General features: G+C 43.6%; 1 protein-coding gene across 1 annotated transcript in view; it reads right to left on the bottom strand.

The window, feature by feature from the left end:
* LOC125299276 (heparan sulfate glucosamine 3-O-sulfotransferase 5) overlaps positions 1 to 20,443 on the bottom strand; it is a 43,492-nt gene extending 23,049 nt beyond the window's left edge. Inside the window, exon 1 of the mRNA XM_048250494.1 lies at positions 20,030 to 20,443. The gene's annotated coding sequence lies outside the window, so the exon portion shown is untranslated. The remainder of the gene's footprint in view (positions 1 to 20,029) is intronic.
* Between the last annotated feature and the right edge of the window lie 747 nt (positions 20,444 to 21,190).

Genomic DNA, 21,190 nt, shown 5'->3' with positions numbered 1-21,190 from the left:
GGAAGTCCACTTTTAGCCCTCTTGCATCAAGTTACTGTATTTATGTAGCGCGAGAGCCTCGGGAAACAGATGTCCTTGATTGGGGCACTCTAATTACTCATGGGCAAGAGCCTCCACGTTTCTGTAGGTTCAGCAGCCCACTCGGCCCCCTGACCACTTAACACCACATTGCCCGCCCGCACGCCGAGAGGAAAAGAAAGGTGAGGCGAACATTTCTCAGCTGAGCTTCAGAGACACAGTAGAACTGCCCATAAATCCTGTGCTTTGATCCCAACAGTGACTACAAAAACCAGGGATAAAGCCATTCGTTCCTCCAATTACAGGCGGCCCAGATGTGAGACTATACAGTTCTGAGAAAAAACGTTCTCTTAGATTAGCATGCAGACGCACGCAGAGTGAGGTGTGTGCTTCGAATGTTCAGAGGAAGTGTTACATCAATAGGCTGCTAACGTGGCTCAATGTTGCAGAGTGCTTGCATAGAAACTAAATGATGCCACCCGGCTATACATCATAATGCAGTCTGTGATACAGCTAGGATAAATTGCAATAACCTTTCAAAAACTAGCAGCTTTTAAAAGTATTAATTTCTACTCCACATAATTGGATAGGACACCTAGGTGGCTAGGCAATATTTTTTATTGGATTGCCCTGTCAGGAGTCTAGATTGTCTTGGGAAGCAGAGTAATCGTTTAGTGGGGAATGACAGTGAATCTTGGAAATGGGTCTCCTTAGAACATTATTTGCCATAAATTAACAGGCAGAGCCCTCCTGAAGGTCAGCTGTAACTGTGACTGACGGCCAAAATTAAGGCACTACTATTGGTCAAGCTGACATCAAGCAACCAATAAGATACTAGCGCCTAACTGGTTACAGGTGGTGACCAGAAGGAAGTGATCTTGAGGCTATAAAATTCAGTGTCAATTTGATTCACTATAGTGACCCGTCAGTACCATCAATTACTAGTCATATATCACAGAAAATTCTGCAGCAGGACCTCGATTATGCACTGTACTGCTGATGTGCGTTTCGTCCTATAGGTGAATTTACCTGACAACAAACTCCCTGTTTCCCTTAGACCAGCAGAACTAAACAACACATTTTAGTCACAATAAATACTACACTTGGCTGTGTAACCGTTCATCTTGTGTTCGTTGGAAGCAACAGGCAGTGCATCTGCAAACTCAAACTAGCAGCGGCATTTGCCTCATCTGACCCTGCCGCCGGCCCCACCCACAGCAGGACACGACCCAGCAGCTCTGAGAGACAGGACCTCTTCACAGTGAAGCATCCCTGAAGCTCAGCACTCCTGGGTTCCTCCTCCAGCGATAACTTCCATGTCGCACAACGTCAAACGATAGTGATCCTGTCGCCCGCATCCCCACTCCCATGACATCAGAACCCCCCTGCCTGCCTGTCTCGGTCATGCTGCCCCCCCTCCCATCGCTGGAAGTCCTGGTGCACTGAGTGTGAGCACGCTGGAAGTGCAAAGACCCGGTGCACTGAGTGTGAGCATGCGTCCCCCTCCTCCTGCTCTGTCGCTGGCTCACAGCAACTCATCTGTTGCTTGATCCACTCAGGCTGCTATCTGTTGACTGCAGATAGTCCGCCTCTGGAAACCCACCACCAGCCTCTTTTCCAGCTCCATTCTCTTCTCTCCTCCTTCAGCTTGCTACCTCAAGCGTTGCAGCCTGCACCTCATCATTTATGGTAATAAAATTGTCTAACATGTAGCCAATCATAACATAATTATGCAAATATACTTGTGTGTTTGTTGCTTGCTTGCTTGCTTGGATGGATGAGCAGGTTGTGTGCATTCTGTTGATTGCAAAAGTTTGTAACATGTAATTAAATGTAGAGCAGTTAGTATGCCTTTCTGCCATATAAATCCCTACATCCTATTCCTCTATCTCTGCCCCACCCACTGTTCTGATCGGTTTTGAACCTGGACTACAAAATCGTTATTTAAAAAAAGAATCTGAGAGGCTTAAGAAGACAAGCATTTTAATAGCCTTCTCTCAAGACCTGGCTTAAGCTGTTTGATTTCCCTATAGATTCCAGGGACAGATAAATGAAGACACAGATTGTGTCAGCAGACTCCGACTAAAGGAAGATGGGATCAATGCGCGCGTGTGTGAGATGTGACTGATAAAAGGTCCCAGCGAGCTCTCAGCGGCGCTGTAATAATTACTCACAAGCAGAGAGACGATCACTCAGATCCCCCTCATCAGGTCCAGCACGGCCTCACCTCAGCAGCAGAGATAGGATGACAGCGCTCACACCACCCACTAATACTGACTGCATATCCAGCACATTTCTATCCACACATGCTTTCTACCTGCCTTTAATCAGGATAACACATGCCCCCATGTACAGAGGTTTCTATTTTAAGCTATCCTAGTTTAGAATGCACCAATGTCTATCAACTACACACCTATGCTTATAAGCCCTCTACGTAAAGCACCTCAGAAATATGAGTCCTGAAATCCCAGCAGTGGTAAAGAAATACTGCATCACTAAGGGCACACCCACATCAAGCCTTTAAGGAGATGTGTGTGTGTGTGTGTGTGTGTGTGTGTGTGTGTGTGTGTGTGTGTGTGTGTGTGTGTGTGTGTGTGTGTGTGTGTGTGTGTGTGCATTCCTCTCAAACAAATGTGAAGGCTTCCACGGGCAAGTGTTCATTAGAGATAAGACAGATTTTTTTGTGTGCCAAGGTAATTACCCAGCCTCTGTGGCAGACTGTGGGTGCCACTCAACTATTACTATCCTATCCAAAGGCTATGCTTCTCTCTCTCTCTCTCCCTCTCTTTCTCTCCCTCTCCTTCTTCATTAGACATTCATAACCATCCAGCTTTATTATGACTCAGCAGGTCCTTTGTGATTCTTCTGATGCAGAGTCCAATAAATGCCATCTCACTACGGCTTCAAGGGGAAAGAAACATTCAACAAATCAACACCCCCACCATAGAGGCACAACACTGGAGTGAATCACCGCCACAGATCAATGGATTCGGTGTTTCTTCACTGAAAACAATATTTACTTGCCAGACTGGTGCCAATTTGTAGCCAGACCCAACGAGCCCAACCCCAGAGCACAGGTGCTAGGCAAACTGGCATATGGAAATCAGGTGCAACAGCTGCTGTTTTTGTGCACAAACTCATTTCAAAAATTGAAAAAAAAAAACACTGAAAGAAGAAGTTGTGCCATCAATCATTCATGCTCCATTGCATCAATTTCTTCATCCTGTAATGTACCTTGAGTTCAGTGTCTTGGCGGTATTTATGAATATGAACACAAAAGATCTCCTCATTTCATCAGGTATGAGCAAGAGGTCACACTGGAGTATATTCCGAAATCTAAAAATGTACTCCATACTGCCTTTGATGTCGTTTCATGACAGCGAATACATCATACAGCACAGGGGCCTCTCCACTCTGTCATTTGAAATCCAAATCACATGCTTTCTCAGGCGTATCTCCAAATAGCAGGTTGGGATTTCATGCTTGTGGTAACTGTGCAGTGACCATGTTGACAGAGCAGACCTTTAATGTGTGCTACTATTCTGGATCCATGTGGCCAATCTTTCCAATCAGGAGCAGATGGTGTTTACTTGATAACCAATAAACAGACATTTGCTTTGATATAATGGAACACACTAACTTCTCTTCTAGAACTTTGGGGAACGAAGGCCCTTTTTTCTCTGAGTTCTCTGGGATTCTGGCTTCAGCTCATTTGCCCTCTCATGAAACGCACAGCCACCTTCATATGCTGGAGTTCCTCTGGGACGCTGCTGGCTTGGCTGTTTTTACAGCTGAGCTGGTACAGGACATTGGTCAATTTAAAAGAAAAGCTAAAAAAGGCGTGTTCATTGATCTGAACAAGAACACTGACTGTTTTATCCAGTTAAAAACCACCTCTTAACTAAGTAACATTTTTAAAATGACTTTAAGTAAAACTCTGACAGACTGGTAATTACTTTTACTGACACACTAGAATCCCCTTTGATACTAAAGTAAATACGAGAAAACCAACACTGGATCTGAGGATAATGGACACTGCAGGCTTGCACATTAAATGAAAAACATTTCTAACATTGCAGCTGACGTTTTTTTTTATTTATTATTTTTGGATGTATTCCTTTGAACGTGTGCGTTTTCGGGCTGCCAACTCCGCTTTCTATTTTTGCAAAAAGCGCCAGACAGACTGTAGGAGCAGATGAAGCCATGGGCGGATTCTGCTGGAGGTGGGCGCCAGCGGAGCTGCTGCCAGGAGAGCAGCTTCAGACTCGGGCTCACGCTTGTTTAGCTTGGCGGCGGCGTAGGAGCCTGGCCCGAGATGACGTTTCCACTCGTGCAGCAGCGGCACGACGCGGCTAGACAGGGCTGTGCGCTCGGGGTAAGGGTGACGCTCCCCGACCTGACAGCCACACCGGAGAGGGAGTACCAGAGGGACTGGGCCAAAAATAGCCAGGTGGACCTGCTGGACGTGCGTCCTGATCCACACCTGAGTTCAAGTGTTGTCGCCTCTCATCCTCCGGCTGGCCTCTGGGTGCTCTGGGCTCCGGGAGTGCCACTGCTGCAGTTTGGATAACTACATGCTGCTCAACCTGTCTTAAGGGACTCTTTCTGAGCACACGTGTCTATAAAATTCACAATAACCGGAGGGAGAGGCCTGGCTGATTGACAAGGCTGCGATGGTTTGGTGGTGCCGCAAACAATCTCCTCCAAGAGTGCCCAAGGCATAAAAACACACCTTTACTCAGGTAGCTTGTCAAACAGAGCCATGCGTCTGGGAGAACATATCAAACTTCAAATATCCTTTTCTGTGTACATGGGTCAATAGTAACAAGGCAGTGGCATGCAAGAAGAGCCTTACATGTGTCTCCTGCTGGAGAATGTTGGGTAATAAGTTGCCATTGTGTTTTTGTGAAGGAAAACACAGGAACTTTCCCCAAGTCCCAGCTGAAGTGTTTTGACAGTAGAATAAATAAAGTATGAAGACGACATTAATAAGTGATGATCTGCAGTGTTGACAAATAATGAAGAGTGCATCAGCTGGAGCCAACAGTAAATCCACAGCTAGTACAGTTCCCATGAAACAGGACATCTAGAGACCAGGAGATCCAGTGAGTGTGTGTGTGTGTGTGTGTGAGAGACAGAGAAAGAGAGAGATAGAGAGAGAGCATGTGGTTGTGCATGTAAACTCTATCTTCGTTTGAAATGTTACAGTGATGGGAGCCCTGTTGGAGGAACAGCAGGAAACAGCATCCACAAACAATAGCAAGGCTCCTCTCAGATGTCAAACAGAGCTTTTGCCTGTCAGAGCGTACTCTCAAAATAAAGGTAGTCGCTTCCCATTCCAATAAGACTTTATGAATGACTACAAACAGCAAGTGTCAACAACTGGAGGCCAGAGACATTTATTGTTATTGTGCTATGCTTCTCTCTTTTAATAAGATTCTGTCTGTCTCTCCAGAGCGAGCGCTCAACCTTGGATATAATACAGAGTGGAGTTGGCTTCATAAACTGTGTGCCCTTTTATAGTAAAGTTATTACAGCTTTATGGACACTCATCTAATCATAGCAGCTCCTGCCACTGCTTTATTTATAACTGAGTGTTAAAATGCATGTCTGTGATCAGAGTGTTCAAATAAAGTCTGGTTTATAATAGGATTCACGATAAGCATCTATTCCCTCATGGCCACGAGACAAACAAGACAACTTTATACTTTCCGAGATGAACGAGATAAGAAAACATTTCTTTCATGCCACTTCACAAGGCCATATTTTGTCTCCCTGCTACATTGGGACCTATTGTCCATATGGCTAAGTATTAAATACTGGCAGAGTTTTACCTTGACCATGGCTTCCTTGGACCTGGCTGTGAAAATGTGCTTGCCCTGACAACATGGCCTTCATCAATCTTTTGCTACATGTGCCACCCTCTGGCTCACGGAGGGCGCACCTTGCCGGCTACTGCGTCTGCGGGCTCGTTATCAAGAATCTCCTGTTCTCCTGGACGCGCTAGCCCCATGGCCCCTTCCTCTCACACAGATCCAAGAGGCAGATCCATTCGGAACGCTGCCGCACGTCTCTTATGAATTGAATTCCATTGAACAAATAGTTTGATGTAGCGTTTCCCCCAATACAACGCTCCTGCAAAACAAACAGATCTATTTGCACAGACGACTGCTGCTACTAATGAGTTCCAAGCAGCTGGCTGGTAAAACAGCGGGCTGAGAAGCTCCTGATATAGGTAAGATGACACACGCCTCTGTGTGATTACTGCGAAATTGAGAAGTTAACAAAAATATTCCACTATTCCACAAGTTAACAAAAACAGAAAGAAAGAAAAAAAGAAAGAAAGAAAGCCTTTGAAATGTAGCCTATCCCAAGCTTCCACAAAGAGGCATATTGAACTAATGTTTAGGCTACATGTTTTTGCATGGGTAGGCTATGTGGTTTGGTGATTTAGCCTGCCCTACTCCTTTACTACACCCTCTTCTGAGCAAACAAGGCATATACAGTAGGTTTATCATGTAGCATAATTGCTCTTTCTTACATTAGCCTAAATAACTAAACATATCCTTAAGAGAAGATAGACTAACGTGACAAATTTCAATATTTTTTTCCTCGACCGGCCCAAAATTCTCCCGATTACCCACCCCGGGCCTGGCACTGTCAACTACATAACTCAGGTGAGAGGATTAAAGCATATTGTAAAAATGTGTAGTCAGAAAGTTCTCTCTCTCAGCTGAAGAGCTGGCTGGCAATAGCTTGGCAAAAAATGGCTGACAAACCCTATGAGTTAGTGTCAGAATCAGTACCATGGACAGCGCCACAAAATATGTCCTTCTGTGGATAATTACACAGTCCTGCTGCAACTTAACATCATACACAAAGTGGCTTGTATTTCACATCAGTGGCATGTGGAATTTGATTACTTTTATAAAGCAACTAATCATTTTTACCAATTAAAAATACATAGTATCTGGGAACAATCTGGGTAAATTTTCATGGATAGTTTCAGACCCAGCTCTGTCTGGTTGTGTTCTAAGGTATCATTTACTCTCCAATCACTACTGTACATTCAACCCTATAGAGAAAATAGTTTGGCCTAATCTAGTTCTAGACAGCAACAGGGCAAAGGCACATACATCACGTGAATACAATATCATGATGTACAATTTAAACATTCCCTATGCTACATAAAAAAAATACATTTACATTACATTTACGCACAAACTGCAATGCTTGTTTTGCAAAAGTGAAAAGTTGTATCTAGGATGGCTAGAAACCTGTGTTAATGAAGGAGCAGTGGTATCAGTGAAAGTGTAAGGAGCAACGTCTTGGCAGCGCTAATGATGTCACAGGTGGGTTCATTAAGTGGGGAAAGAAGGTATGTGCTGCTTTGACCGCAAGGACGATCGGTCAGCCAGAAAATAACCGGGCCTCAGGGACACTTGCTACAGCTGTACTCATCACGCAGAGGAGGGCGTCCGCTCACCGGAGTCTCAGTCGGTGGGGAGGGCTTCTGGGTTCATGGTCTAACCGCTCCCTCCACAACAAGCTAGTAAACAAATGAAATAAACAACCTTGGAGTGTTAACTTTCATCTACACTAATTGGGTGGTTGCACTTGGATGTCCTAGGAGGTTCATGTACTTGTTATTCAAAGTGGAACTCACTCATTTTCTGACAATTATTTTCACACTCTAAAGACATCAGTGATATCATAGTGTGTATCTACAATATTTCTGCGCTCCAATCATCCCTGCAGTATTCAGCGCTCACCACAGCCCTCTGTAGCGGAGTGAGCAGATGATCTGAATAGGGCATGTGACAGGTCTGTGTCCCTCTGTGCTGTGGAGAGCAGGATGAGCCTCCAGGGGCTTCTGCTAAAGTGCTCTCACTGCCCAGACCCTGCCAGAGGAGAGCAGCTACCGCAGTACACGGACTGCTGCTAGGCCCACCGGTGTTATGGATGTAATGTAGAAATCTATGGATCTAAGGCAGATGACCTTCTGACCTGCCCCCCTCCCCAAGCTCTCTGCCAGTGAACTTTGACCCCACATCCCCACAGCTCATCTCCACGGGATGTGCGGCGAAGGCGGAGAGTCTAATCAGGAGATGCGCGTCCGTCTGGAGCGCGGAGGAGGAAGCGCCTGGTAAGACGGAGGATGTAGGTGACCTGTAAATGTATTTGCTGACCCTCGGGGTCACTGCCAACTGGGTTCAACACAAACTGTTATTAAAAAGGCCTCTGCTGTGTCTGCTGTTATCTCGGCAAGTCAGGACAGGGAAGCATAAATAATATTCTTACAGTTGTGTGCGTGCATACACACTAGTCATACACACACACATAGACACATATGCATCTTAAGCACTGATACAGATATGCTCACATGCATGCTCACAATCATTACCTTTTATCATCTCTCATGGTTTTGAATATTTTGTCAAACATGGATCATCTGAAATGTATGCAAAACAATCAAAACGTTTTTTAATTATCTTAAAAAAAAAAAAAACACCTTGCAGCATAAATAGCCTTTGAACACAGTGCAGTATCTGACGCAACACTGCAGCTTTGAGGACAAAAAATCTCCCACACTGGTCCCACAGTGTCTCCTTCAGCACTAATTGAGACCTCTGAGATTTGACACATTCCAGATCCGGGCCGAGTGGGAGGCTGTTCCTGGCCCACTTACGGTCTCAAGCCCAGGAGAGGACACCCTCATCAGCATCCACAGTCCCATGTCAAGAAAGAATAGCTCCAAAGCATAACCTAAATTCAGTATTAACGTCTAAAGATATTTCCCATCCACATTTATTTCTCAGTGGTTGAGCCAAGCAGGCAAAGCCTTTTCACTACCTTGACAATGTCAGAGGTGGCAGAGAAAAGCATTCTCCTGTCCTGTGTGGCTGAGAATGAGAGAATGAGAACATTTAGGTTGCATCCCAAAGGATGAGGCTTAGCAGAACTGTTACCAACTCTCTCTCTCTATCTCTCTCTCTCTCTCTCTCTCTCTCTGTGCGTGTGTTTGTGTGTGCCTACATAGAATATGTGGATACTGTGTATAAATATATAAGCAGTGCATGTGGAAATGTCTCTACCTCCTGGATGTGTGCACCTGTGTGTCTGTAACACAAATAGACTTGAGCACAAGGCCATATGGCTACAACTCAGGGAATGAGAGCAGGAGAAGACTCGTAAGACTCTGGTAAAAGGGGATGATTTGCTTTTTATTTCCTAGGGTTAGTTTAGACTTTTTACTCATCTCACCAGGGGTGCCAAGAGATATGGAGGGCACAATAGCTGAAAGTGTTTTGGACCTGACAACCACTTGTTGGGTGTTGGCTTTGAGCCGATTGGGTGGATCATCTGATCAAAAGAACCTGGAATCTGATTCAGCACCAGAGCCAAGTGAACACTGGCCTACGGCAACATCTATCTCTACCGATGAGAAATAAATGAATGGAATCCATTTTTCACAGAAGAATTGGGAGCTGAGGCAAACTGTCAGTCTCTTCTTTCACGATGGCTTAAATGTTCAATGTGGTTTTCAATTAATATTCCTTGTGTTAAAGGACAAGGATGTGTAGTCCTAAAAAGTTTCAAAACACCAAACTCCTAGTCATTTAGAAGACACTTTTATCCAAAGGGACAGAGAGCATGGTGAAGCATGCCATTTTTATCAGCACTCCTGGGTTTGTCTCATTTAAGGAATTTTATATTGGGATTTTTATATATATATTAGGGCTGTCAATAGATTAAAAAAATTAATCTAATTAATTACATACTCTGTGATTAATTAATCTAAATTAATCGCATATATAATTTTTGCTGTGAAAGTATTTTAAATATTTAAATTCAAATGAATCATTAAATAATCAGCATTAGTGACATTAAAGTTCAAAAACTCTTTTATGATTATTTTCACTGTTCATTATTTGAACAGTGAAAATAATAATAGAGTTTTTGAACTTTAATGTTCTATAATATCATAATAATCTATGATATGACCTAATATGCTGAGGAAATAAATTCAAAAGTGCTTCGGGAAGAAGTTTTTTTTTTCACATACAAGGCATTTCAGGCCACAGATAGGGGACACAATGAAAATAAGTTAACACTCCCCTCAATGTCAACAATTATTTCTTTGCATTGATGTGCGACTATAGAGTTGATGAACTCCGGTGATATGAAATTCCTTGCTGCAGACATTGCAGAGGACTTTATTTTCAACACTTTATTTTTATCAACACCATCAGGCCGTTTTTTAAAAGAAAATGTTCCATTCAATGATCCAGGCAGCACGTTTTCTTCTCTCTCCTCATTTTACAGTCTATTTTTTACTGGATAGAACGGCTCGGGGTCAAAGGTCATACGGAATCGATTAATCTGCACTAATTTTTTTTAATCAGTTATTTTTTCTCAAATTAATTCATTGAAATGAATCAGTTATTTTGACAGCCCTAATATATATATATATATATATTTTTTTTTTTTTCAAAAAATGTAAGAGTCACAAGAGACTTCAGAGTGGTGAATAAAAAAAATATTTGCTCAATGAAATGGCAAACTTTCTCCCTACTTAATTTCCTGGTGCTGTTAAGCTGGGGATGGTATGGCATAACACAGTGCCTGCATGCTCATATGAACTGACAATCTGCTGACTAGCTGGGGACTCAGCCTGGGTTCTCAGAAGTCCTGTGTTGAGTCAGAAACTTCAAAGGCTGCTGCCTTGTGAGCACAAGCGGGGCACGTAATCTCCTTCCGCGCTCGCATTATGCACTGATTTGCAGCAGAGCGATGGGCTCAATGCAAATGCTCTCCTTAGCTGCATGTTCGTCCACCGCGTGTTGTCAACAGCTGTGATAGGTAGAGGATATCAGACAGGTCAGATTAATTGCTGTCTTATATGGACCAGGCTCTGATGCAAGCTGGCAGACGTGCCAGCCGCCATGACTGTGACACTGTTGGATAATTGATGACAAAAGGAAATACTGTTAAATCTGTGGCTCGCTGTAGCGGAATTTAATATTAATGGGATTTTCCTATTTTGACGACGGAAACTTTTCCAGTTTCTCACCTTGCCTGGCCGCTGACATCTCCCTCATTACAGATACTCAGACTATTAGAAAGCAGACCTGAATACGGAATCAGCACTGAGCCGGCCTTTCCACATGGGCAGATTGTGAGGAGTAGAGTATGTTTGTTTCATGCCATTGCAATTGCAAGGTGAAAGTAAACATGAGTTAAGTATTTATGTGGTGTAAAATGGCGCTCTTATCATGAACAATCTCTGTAATCAGAGACAGGTTGAAACCAGGAGTGCTGTAGCTACGTCCTGAAATATGAATGTGATTACACAATAAGTGCAGTAATGTATTCAGTCAATGTGCACACATGTTAAATCCACCACTAATAATCAGTGCGGAGTGACCAGCCTTAACAGGAGGCATGCAATTTGCAGTAAGGACCCATCTCAGACATGTGCACCACTCTGCTTTTGCTATGTTAATGATTAGCTCTTCCATTAGGGAGAAAAAAAAGGAGTCATCATCTCTCCATTTTGAGCTCTCCCACATCCCCAGCCACAACCACAGCTGAAACATCTAAAAAGGCTCCATGATAGCTCTCCTCCCCTTCCTGCTGGTCAACATTCACAGTGGCTACTGCAGCAAGGCGGAGATCAAAGAACGCATAATACAGGAGATGATGAAACAGTTACCCAGACACTCTCGTCCTGCCGTGACTGTAAAACACTCCGTGTCTGTTGACAGGATGACAGGCCCAGTCTTTGGGCAGCCCTCAGCCAGGTAATTACCAGCCACTGTCTCTCCTCAGCCTCATCAAGCTTCAATTATTAATGGGAATAAAATCTTTAGTATGACCGACAGGCTCGACGGCACCATGCATTTCTCCCCGCAAACTTTCCACAGAGAATGAAAAAAAAAGCAGGAGCATCCCCAAAAAAGTGCCAGTAAATGATTATCCTGCCAGTGTCACATCACCATTTTTACTCCAGCAGTTTCAGCAAACATTCATCTCTTTTACTGTGTGAAAGTGCTAAAAAATGAGAACGATAAACTTGAGCAGGACTGAGCAGGACTGAGCAGGACTCAGCAGGACTCAGCAGGACTGAGCAGGACTGAGCAGGACAGCAAAACTGAGCAGGACTTGAGCAGGACTGAGCAGGACAGCAGGACTGAGCAGGACTTGAGCAGGACTGAGCAGGACAGCAGGACTGAGCAGGACTCAGCAGGACTCAGCAGGACTGAGCAGGACTTGAGCAGGACTGAGCAGGACAGCAGGACTGAGCAGGACTCAGCAGGACAGCAGGACTGAGCAGGACTGAGCAGGACTCAGCAGGACTCAGCAGGACAGCAGGACTGAGCAGGACTCAGCAGGACTGAGCAGGACAGCAGGACTGAGCAGGACTCAGCAGGACTGAGCAGGACAGCAGGACTGAGCAGGACTCAGCAGGACAGCAGGACTGAGCAGGACTGAGCAGGACAGCAGGACTGAGCAGGACAGCAGGACTGAGCAGGACAGCAGGACAGCAGGACTGAGCAGGACAGCAGGACAGCAGGACTGAGCAGGACAGCAGGACTGAGCAGGACTCACTTCGGTATTTTTTTCTTCTTTGCACATAAAAGTGATTGTGTTCTGCACAGTGTTCTCCCTTGGTAAACGCATCAGCTTAAAGCTTAATTACAAGGGGCCATCTCCATCAGAAAAGGGGGTAATTGAATACAGTGTGGGTCATCACATTTAATAGTATGACTCATCATTAACACTCTGCAACTGCGATCAATATGGCCCAAGTGAAAAGAATACTTGAAAACAAAGCGCGACTGGCAACTAAGTGCTCTCTCAGATGAATGTAAACTATAACTCACACCAGGGAGGGCAGAGGCAGGGCGGGTCCGGGGAACGAGATGGTGTTATGGGGGGAGTGGAGGGGGGTGTTTATCCTTGTCTGAGGCCAACTCAGATTACTCCTCATCAGCGTCGCTTTACAGCCTCGGCTGAACGGAGGGACTCTCAAACCAGCCGCTCTGGCCGGCGCAAAAGCAAACAGCATCTGCTGAGGCAAGCAAGGCGAGGGGGAGAGGGGGAGAGGGGGAGATGGGCGAGCGAGGGAGCAGGAGAGAGCAGGCCGGATGGAGCACGGCAGATGAAGTCGGCCATGTCGGCCTGACCTCCTCCGGCCGACGGCCGCGGAGTCAGCCAGATGGACAACAGGCCGCCACTGGGGTGCCTGGCGGTTCGCAAGGCCACGCTGGGATTTCGGGCAGGAGTAAACTCAATTACCCTGAACCCTGCACGCCACTGCCAGCTCGCCAAAACAGCCCTTGCACCAGAAACCCCAATTATGACAAGGAATCATTCAAATGCCCCTTGCTAGAATGACACTTATTTTTTCCAGAATAGCATGGTAACAGAATATTTTCCAGAATAACATGGTAGAGGAAAACATACATTTTCCCTTCCGTTAAGATCTGCTCACCATTCAGATTTGGTTCTGAACCAGAATAGCCACAGCATTAAGCTTCCGAATCAGTCCAGCCAGAAATCTAGGTCTGCAAGCACATAAACACACATACACATACACACACACATACACATCTTTCACACTGACAGCTAGGCTAAGTATTTCATGCTTATTGTTTCTATCCCTGGGCACTACGGCTTGTGAATCTTTAAAATGGTAGCTACAGTGTAACAGTAAAACTTGCTGCACTCCACTTGCCTGCAGGGAGTGCAAACCACTGCCAAAGATTCCGGTTACCATGGTAACGTTCATGGCACCTCCTATAAACCCTGTTAATTGACAGTGTGGCAAATGCCCTCAAAATTGCAGGCACGTTCACCATCACATATGCCATGTCTGTGTAAGACCCAGGGCATATGCCTCCCTGAGATAGCACACTGAATGGGTCCAGTGAGAGGGTCCCCCAAAACCGGCTCGAGATCTCAGCTGACTGACTGGGCATGTCCAGACAAACTCCTTGAGGAGACTGGTGGGGATATTGGCATCATCTGAACACTGCATGAAGGGCCACCCAGCTAAACCATACAAACCATAATGACAAAAATATTTTACCTCAATAGCTCTGGAGCCACTTCAACTACGCTACCACTGTAGCTACAGCATGAGATTGTTTACAAAAAAATATTTTTACAAATACACAGTGAAGAGTAGATTGCATGTCTAAGCCTTTCCTCCACCAATCTCCAACTGTGGATGCTACAAGGGAAAAGTACACAAAACTATTCCTTCCCCCACACATCACTGCAGTCATTGTTGGGGTCAGGCTAACTTTAGTGAACTTAGAGATGGCGATTCTGGATGAAGACTGTTGATATTTGAACACACAAAAAAAACTCCCATCCCACCATAGGTTTGTGGGTGCAAATAGTGACACCTGTTTCTGATTGGCTGCAATAGTGTTATGTGAGTGGGTGCACACAGTGTATGGGGCCAGGGCTGTGTAGGGAAACCAGAGTTGTTGTTTTTTTCAGTGCCCACGCTGTAGAACACACTGCTAGGAGATATTTGCTGAAAGTGTATTAGCTTAGAATCGCTCACTATTCCTTTAACTAACTTAGTTAAATGAACTGTGTTAGAAATCTTGCTTTTGCCTTTGAGATGAATGGCATGAAGTCCAAGTTCATCAGCATTGCGTTGTGTAATTGCTGTGCTCTGGCAGCAGCTAACGCATATGTACGTACTGTAGCTAGCGCATTCTTATGACAGGGAAATGAAAGGAGAACAGCAGAGTGAAGAAAAGGGTTGGACGTAACTGAGACATATCTCTGAGCCCACCTCTCCTCGGGGAAGAGGCATGGCTGAACACCTGCAGTCAATCAGTGAGTGGACACACTGCAGCTCGTCCTGCTGATTCTGTCAACACAGAGATGGCCACAGGTAGCCTAGAGCTCAGCTGAGGGTAGCGAGCAGATTGGCTTTGATTTTTAGACACTGATTTCCAATCATGGGGTGGAAGTGCATGACAGAGCGAAGGTGGGGACACCATTAACTGCTGTAATGAAACAATCCAAAAAACAATCCAAACACTGAGCTCTACATTAAGGGATATAAATGTGCATTGCAAGCAAGTAATCCCGTAAATAGGATCTCAACATAGTACAAAGCTGAGAAATAATTTGTGGAAAATAGAAACACCAAATCTTGCCACTTACTTGTTCACAGAACACCAATATGTGTCCTGTGCGGTTAAACCAGTCATTAAGGCAAATAAGTTGCCTGTTTTTGCCACTTCATTTATTCCATTGAAATAAATGATGTATGATTCAACTACAACAGAGTTTATACTCCCAGTTGTACACTTACAGGACGCTGATATGAAATGGCAGCCCCACAGTATGCATAAATACAGGTCTCATTTTCAAGAGTAAAGCAGATAGACATAATTGACTAATAGACATAAAAGGTCATTTCTGGGCAAACAAATGTCATTTCTGGAGCACTACTGTCATTTCTCTCCTCTTCCTCTTTCTACGGTATTTCTTTGCAGATTCAAAGTCATTTGGATGGTACACTAACTTGTAATAGAGAGAATGACACACCTTCCCAGCTGTACCCTTCCCAGCCACAGAGAAACTGCCTTGCGACCTTCCTCTCCCTGACCTGGAGAATCACAAATTGCTTTACGGCAATTGTGGAATAGCCTACTATTTGTTTCTAATTCAGTGCAATGAGTGGTATTTATGACAGTATAGTGTACAATATAAGTACTCCACAACTGTAGGGGGAGCCCAGTAGCTAACAATCTGAAACTGCATTGGATAACTTTAGCTGAATAACCTCAGTTAGCTTAGCTATTTGGTTTATGTCGAACGTCAGAAGGCTACACCAGAAAACAGCTCAAAGCACATCCACTTATGGAGTGATAACATTGATTAAGTATAAGTATATGTACTCTTTTGATCTCGTGAGGGAAATTTGGTCGCTGCATTTATCCCAATCCTTGAATTAGTGAAACACACTCAGCACACACTGAGGTGAAGCACACACTAATCCCGGTGCAGTGAGCTGCCTGCTACAACAGCGGCGCTCGGGGAGCAGTGAGGGGTTAGATGCCTTGCTCAAGGGCACTTGAGCCGTTCCCACTGGTCGGGGCTCGAACCAGCAACCCTCCGGTTACAGGTCCAGAGTGCTAACCAGTGGGCCACAGCTGATTCTGACAGTGATTCAGTGATCATCAACTAAAATACTGTTAACCTGCAAAAGCATGCAAAGATAAAACATTTTCAAATATCAACACTGATTTGAGTATCCAACTTAATCAGTGGTCCAAACATATACCAATGTTTTAAATAGTCTATACATTTACATATGCTTATTTATTGTTATTTTTACCATTTACCATTTACATGTATTCTGAAAGTATTGAGTTTATGTGCTTGCAGACCTAGATTTCTGGCTGGACTGATTCGGAAGCTTAATGCTGTGGCTATTCTGGTTCAGAACCAAATCTGAATGGTGAGCAGATCTTAACGGAAGGGAAAATGTATGTTTTCCTCTACCATGTTATTCTGGAAAATATTCTGTTACCATGCTATTCTGGAAAAAAATAAGTGTCATTCTAGCAAGGGGCATTTGAATGATTCCTTGTCATAAGTGAGACAAACAAACCAATTATTGGACTAGTCACAAAGACAACATATTTTCACAGAACTATTTTATTGGTATCTTGAGCTGGGTACATGCGAGACCAGAAGATGATTTGTACTGTTGGCCTCTTAACTTTCCTTTTCCTTTCTGCTCCATTTTCAAGCAAATCAATGTATGCAACAGTGAATCAATCACATTTTCAAGAAACCAATTACAGTTTCAAGAAATGTCAACAAATTCATTGTTTCTTCTAAAAGATGAAAGGCACCTTGACTCACCCTCTTTAATGTCTACTAAACTAGGAGGTCTTTTTAGATTTATTTGTTCTAGTTAATATTTAATTTCATTTCATATTTGAACTTTAAACTGTAGAGTTAGTCATATTTAATGTGATCTACCTGCTATAAAGCTGCAATACTAATTCAGTACACTATTTGCCATTGAAGTCCTCCTCACTAGGTAGCTATAGCTTTACATCCTAAAGCTGACTGGTCATTTCTGAAATAAGACTTTATGTGGTGATATTATGATACAAATCTGCATCACTTTAGACAATCGTGTAGACCACTCTATAATTCCTCATATTCAATTCAGGTTTTCCTAAAACAAATTTCAACAGAACATACTGTATTGACTCTTCATTATTGCAATTTTGAATATGTCTTCAAACCAGCAGACAATCACCCATCTGTGGCTAAATCTATGCATGAATCACAGTCACAAGAGCCATAACACTAATTCACTGTTGTGTATATTACACACTGGTCTGAGAAGTCTTAAAACATGCTGTCCTTTCAGTGTTGTAAGGTTTAACCTTCTCAAATCATTACGCAGAAGGATAACAGAGCACATTTGATCAGAGTGCAACAGAATGGTAGGCAGAGGAAGAGCAGTCTGTGAATAATGATCACGGTCACCTTAGCTATATATCTCCAGCCAGAGGAAGATGACTTAGATTGGGTGTCAGCTGAGAGGATTGACAAATTTCTCTTCCACATATTGCAGCAGCCTCAACAAATTACCATGCCTTTTCAATACATGTTAGCCCCCTGAGCTAGCAATTAATCCCCTCCATTGTTACCCAAGTATGTCTGCTTAAATTTAGTACTGCTTGTTATGTCAAAAGTAGGGTGATATGATGACAGTAGAGGATCAGTGTCAAACAAGATTGATTACGGAGCTTAATTTAGCTATGTGCTATACACACAGTGCCTCAGAGCAAAGTTAAACAAGCAGTACATTCCTTCCTATGCATTTTAAACAGTTTAAACAGAGGTCAGATGACAAAATCCCCTTCGTAGATTAAACAATGCTCTAAAAAGTATACATTTCAACTGAAAATCAATTCAAGTGTATTCCGTCTCAACCTCTGGTTTGTCTGATGGACAATATCACCCTCATATTAATTTTGAAAAGGTCATATTTATGCTGTCATACACACAATGCAAAAAACTGCTCAGACTTTTCTAGCACCATGCATTTGTTATAGTCCAGACACTATTCATTTGAAAGTGATTCATTTGATGACATTTGGGTTTTTTGGAACAAACTGCACAAGGATTTCACCTGTTCCCATAGCTACTTCACCACATTGTAAAACTGATCAGTGTGTCTGTCTCCTCTATAGCCTCTCTCTCTCTCTCTCTCTCTCTCTCTGTGAGAGTTTTACAGTCCTTGGCAGTTCTTCAGCCATCCAATCATCACATCAGCCACTGCACAGACATTGTGTGTTTTATTTTGCCTCCCCAAAGGTCAAAGAAGTACCTGTGCTGATTCCACGGGTGTTTAGACCCCACCCAAAACTTTCCAGCCACATGCTGTACCCATTAGGATGACTAAAGCAAGTCTGGCGGACCTGAGTAATGCCCACTGTTGGCCACCACCGTGTGCTTAATATATAGCTTTCTACGGCACAGCAGTCTGCTCTTCTGCCTGCCAGCCTGTGTGGTGAGTGAGGGGGCGGGCGATGGCGAGACTGCCTTTATGAGATTGAGCGTTTACTTATTTAGTGTGTTCTGCCCAGCCTGTGGCAGCTGGAGATGGAACTCTCTGCTGAGATAGCACACAACAGAGGCTGTTTAGCATACCAAACTGGTTGGCAGAGTGAAAATGTCGGGGTCTCCCAGAAGTCCGTTCTGTGGTGTTAAGTGTCCAACAGTGTAGTGCAATGTGTAGATGCATGCTAATCTGACTAAATCCTGCTCTGATCATTAATTCAGCATTGATCTGCGTGCTTTATTTATTCAATTTCCAGTGACTGTTATAAATGGGGTTAGGGACTCACTAATTACAAAAGCCCTATTAGATACTAAATGCAGAGTAATGATGACAGCTGGATCTACACTCCAAATAGCATCTGCAGACAGTAATGAAAGCAAATGATCATGAGGAGAGCATAGAGAGAAAGAGGGAGCAAGCCAAATAACTCACTTACACACACACGCACACACACACACACACACACACACACACACACACACACACACACACACACATATAAACAAACAGAGACAATAAAGCAATACACTTGCTCTCTCACACAAAAAAGACAGAATTCTCCTGATGGTTGATTATTGATGATATGTTAATATTATCTGACATTATATTTTAAAATGAAGAGAAGTGTGCATATTTCTTCCCATGCTTTTCTCTTGTTATCAGCTTGGTGGCCTTGGTTTATGCAGAGCGCTTATGAATCTCTATTGTGGATGGATGGTACATCACAACAAAAACAATCCTTCACTTCACTGCAGAGGAATCACACCAAGACAGTATGACACTTCCAACACCACAACACTATTTAGTCCAGACAGATGGTTCAGCAAGCTTAAAGAACCCTCAATTCCATTACAGCTCAGTAATCACTCTTTTTTTGTAAATATACCAGCATAAATGAAAGTGTCCAGCCAACGGTGTATGCTTGGAAAGTCATAAGAGTGATTTGAGAGAAATATGATAGAGAGTTCCTCGGACAAGGACAATGTTATTTGCCATGGTAACGTTACCCGAGGTTCCCTGGGAAAGTATGTGCCTCGGTATGCCAAGTGTAGGTTCATGACATGCTTCGCAATCCCTACACTACACGACTTGTCATGATCAGGTTGCTGTGTTCGTTTATTCACAATGGACCAAAGGACATAAACAAACAGAACCCTCTCGCAGCGCACAAGCTAACCACGACAACGACATCATTAGTTTGTAAAGAGAGATAGTTTGCCTCTCGCTCTCAAAGCAAAAAGTACATGGTAGCACAATGCGCTAAGGTGTCAATTTACAAATAAACCTACAAGAGATACCTTTGTTAAAGTAAAGACGAAACTGTACCAGGCGGATATCTGACATTGTTTACTAAAGACCATGAAACTGGTTTGTGTGGCTTACCTGCTCAACATCCTCTACGGTTCACAGCTACCCTCTCACCGGTGAAAAGCTCGAGATACGGACAGTGCGCGCTTCCACATAACACTCTTTCCAGGAGGAGCTTTTGTTTTTACTGAGGAGTATTATACACACAGCAATTAGATTTATATCACAGTCTTCCGACCCGAATTTTCTCGAAATATTTAGAAATTCCCACAAAACTCTTTTTTAGTTATTCACGGCGCAAGAGGCATGCACATCAAATATGCCTCTATTCAAATGACATAAACGACATATGCAACGGACGTTTTAGAGTAGGCGAAGCTCTCGGCTGTCCCGTCCTGGATATCGTTTGTGGTGCATTTGTCACATTGCTTGCTTCCTATCACCCTGATAGCGAGTGGATGCTTTTGAGCTGCAGAGGCAGTGGTTCTGCCCACCGTTGCCTTTAGCCAGTAGCAGCCGACTTGTGACAAACGACTGATGTTGAGAATTGGGCGTGTTACTTGAGGGAGTTGGGTGGTTGCGCGCAAGACGAGCCGCTGGCCACTTCACACAGTTGATGGTAGACGTAACCAAGGGTAAGTGTGGGAGTAAGTGTAAGCTGTTGGCAATCTTGCACAGTTTCCTTGTTTTCAAATGCCATTAATTAAACCAGTCGTAGATAACTGCTCTGCTTCCAGGGGGATTTTTTGCCCATGAGGAGTTTGTATGAAGCTGATTATCTGGAGATCAATACACTCACTGTTTTTCAAAATCAGCATGATACACCTGCACCATCAGTCCTCAGTGTATGGACTTCAATAACATGGCATCTAAAAGCTAAAAAGAAGCGTGGCTCTGTCAAACCACAGGTCAGTCAACAATAGCACACTTATTATCTAAGCTACTCTAATATTAGAAATGTTTATGGTCGACTAGGAACTTTCCTTCCTGAAATTATTAGCAGAGAAGTGGATATTTCCAAGGGCTTTCTGACTGCCAGATGGTTCTGAGTTAGAACTTTCAATTATTCAGTTGTCCTAGAACAGATTGAGTCTATCAAGCGTAAGACAACTTGGCTCACTCATTCTTATGCAGAGGGCGATGCAACTGCTTTGTTGTTTATAATGTTGAAATATGAAATGCAGAAAAGTTAGAATAAACCTGAGGTTTGTTGACCAACTTTTAAGCAAACCTATC

The sequence above is a fragment of the Alosa alosa genome, chromosome 8, assembly GCF_017589495.1.
Source record: "Alosa alosa isolate M-15738 ecotype Scorff River chromosome 8, AALO_Geno_1.1, whole genome shotgun sequence".
Lineage (NCBI taxonomy): Eukaryota > Metazoa > Chordata > Actinopteri > Clupeiformes > Clupeidae > Alosa > Alosa alosa.
This window is presented reverse-complemented; position numbering and strand designations above follow the sequence as displayed.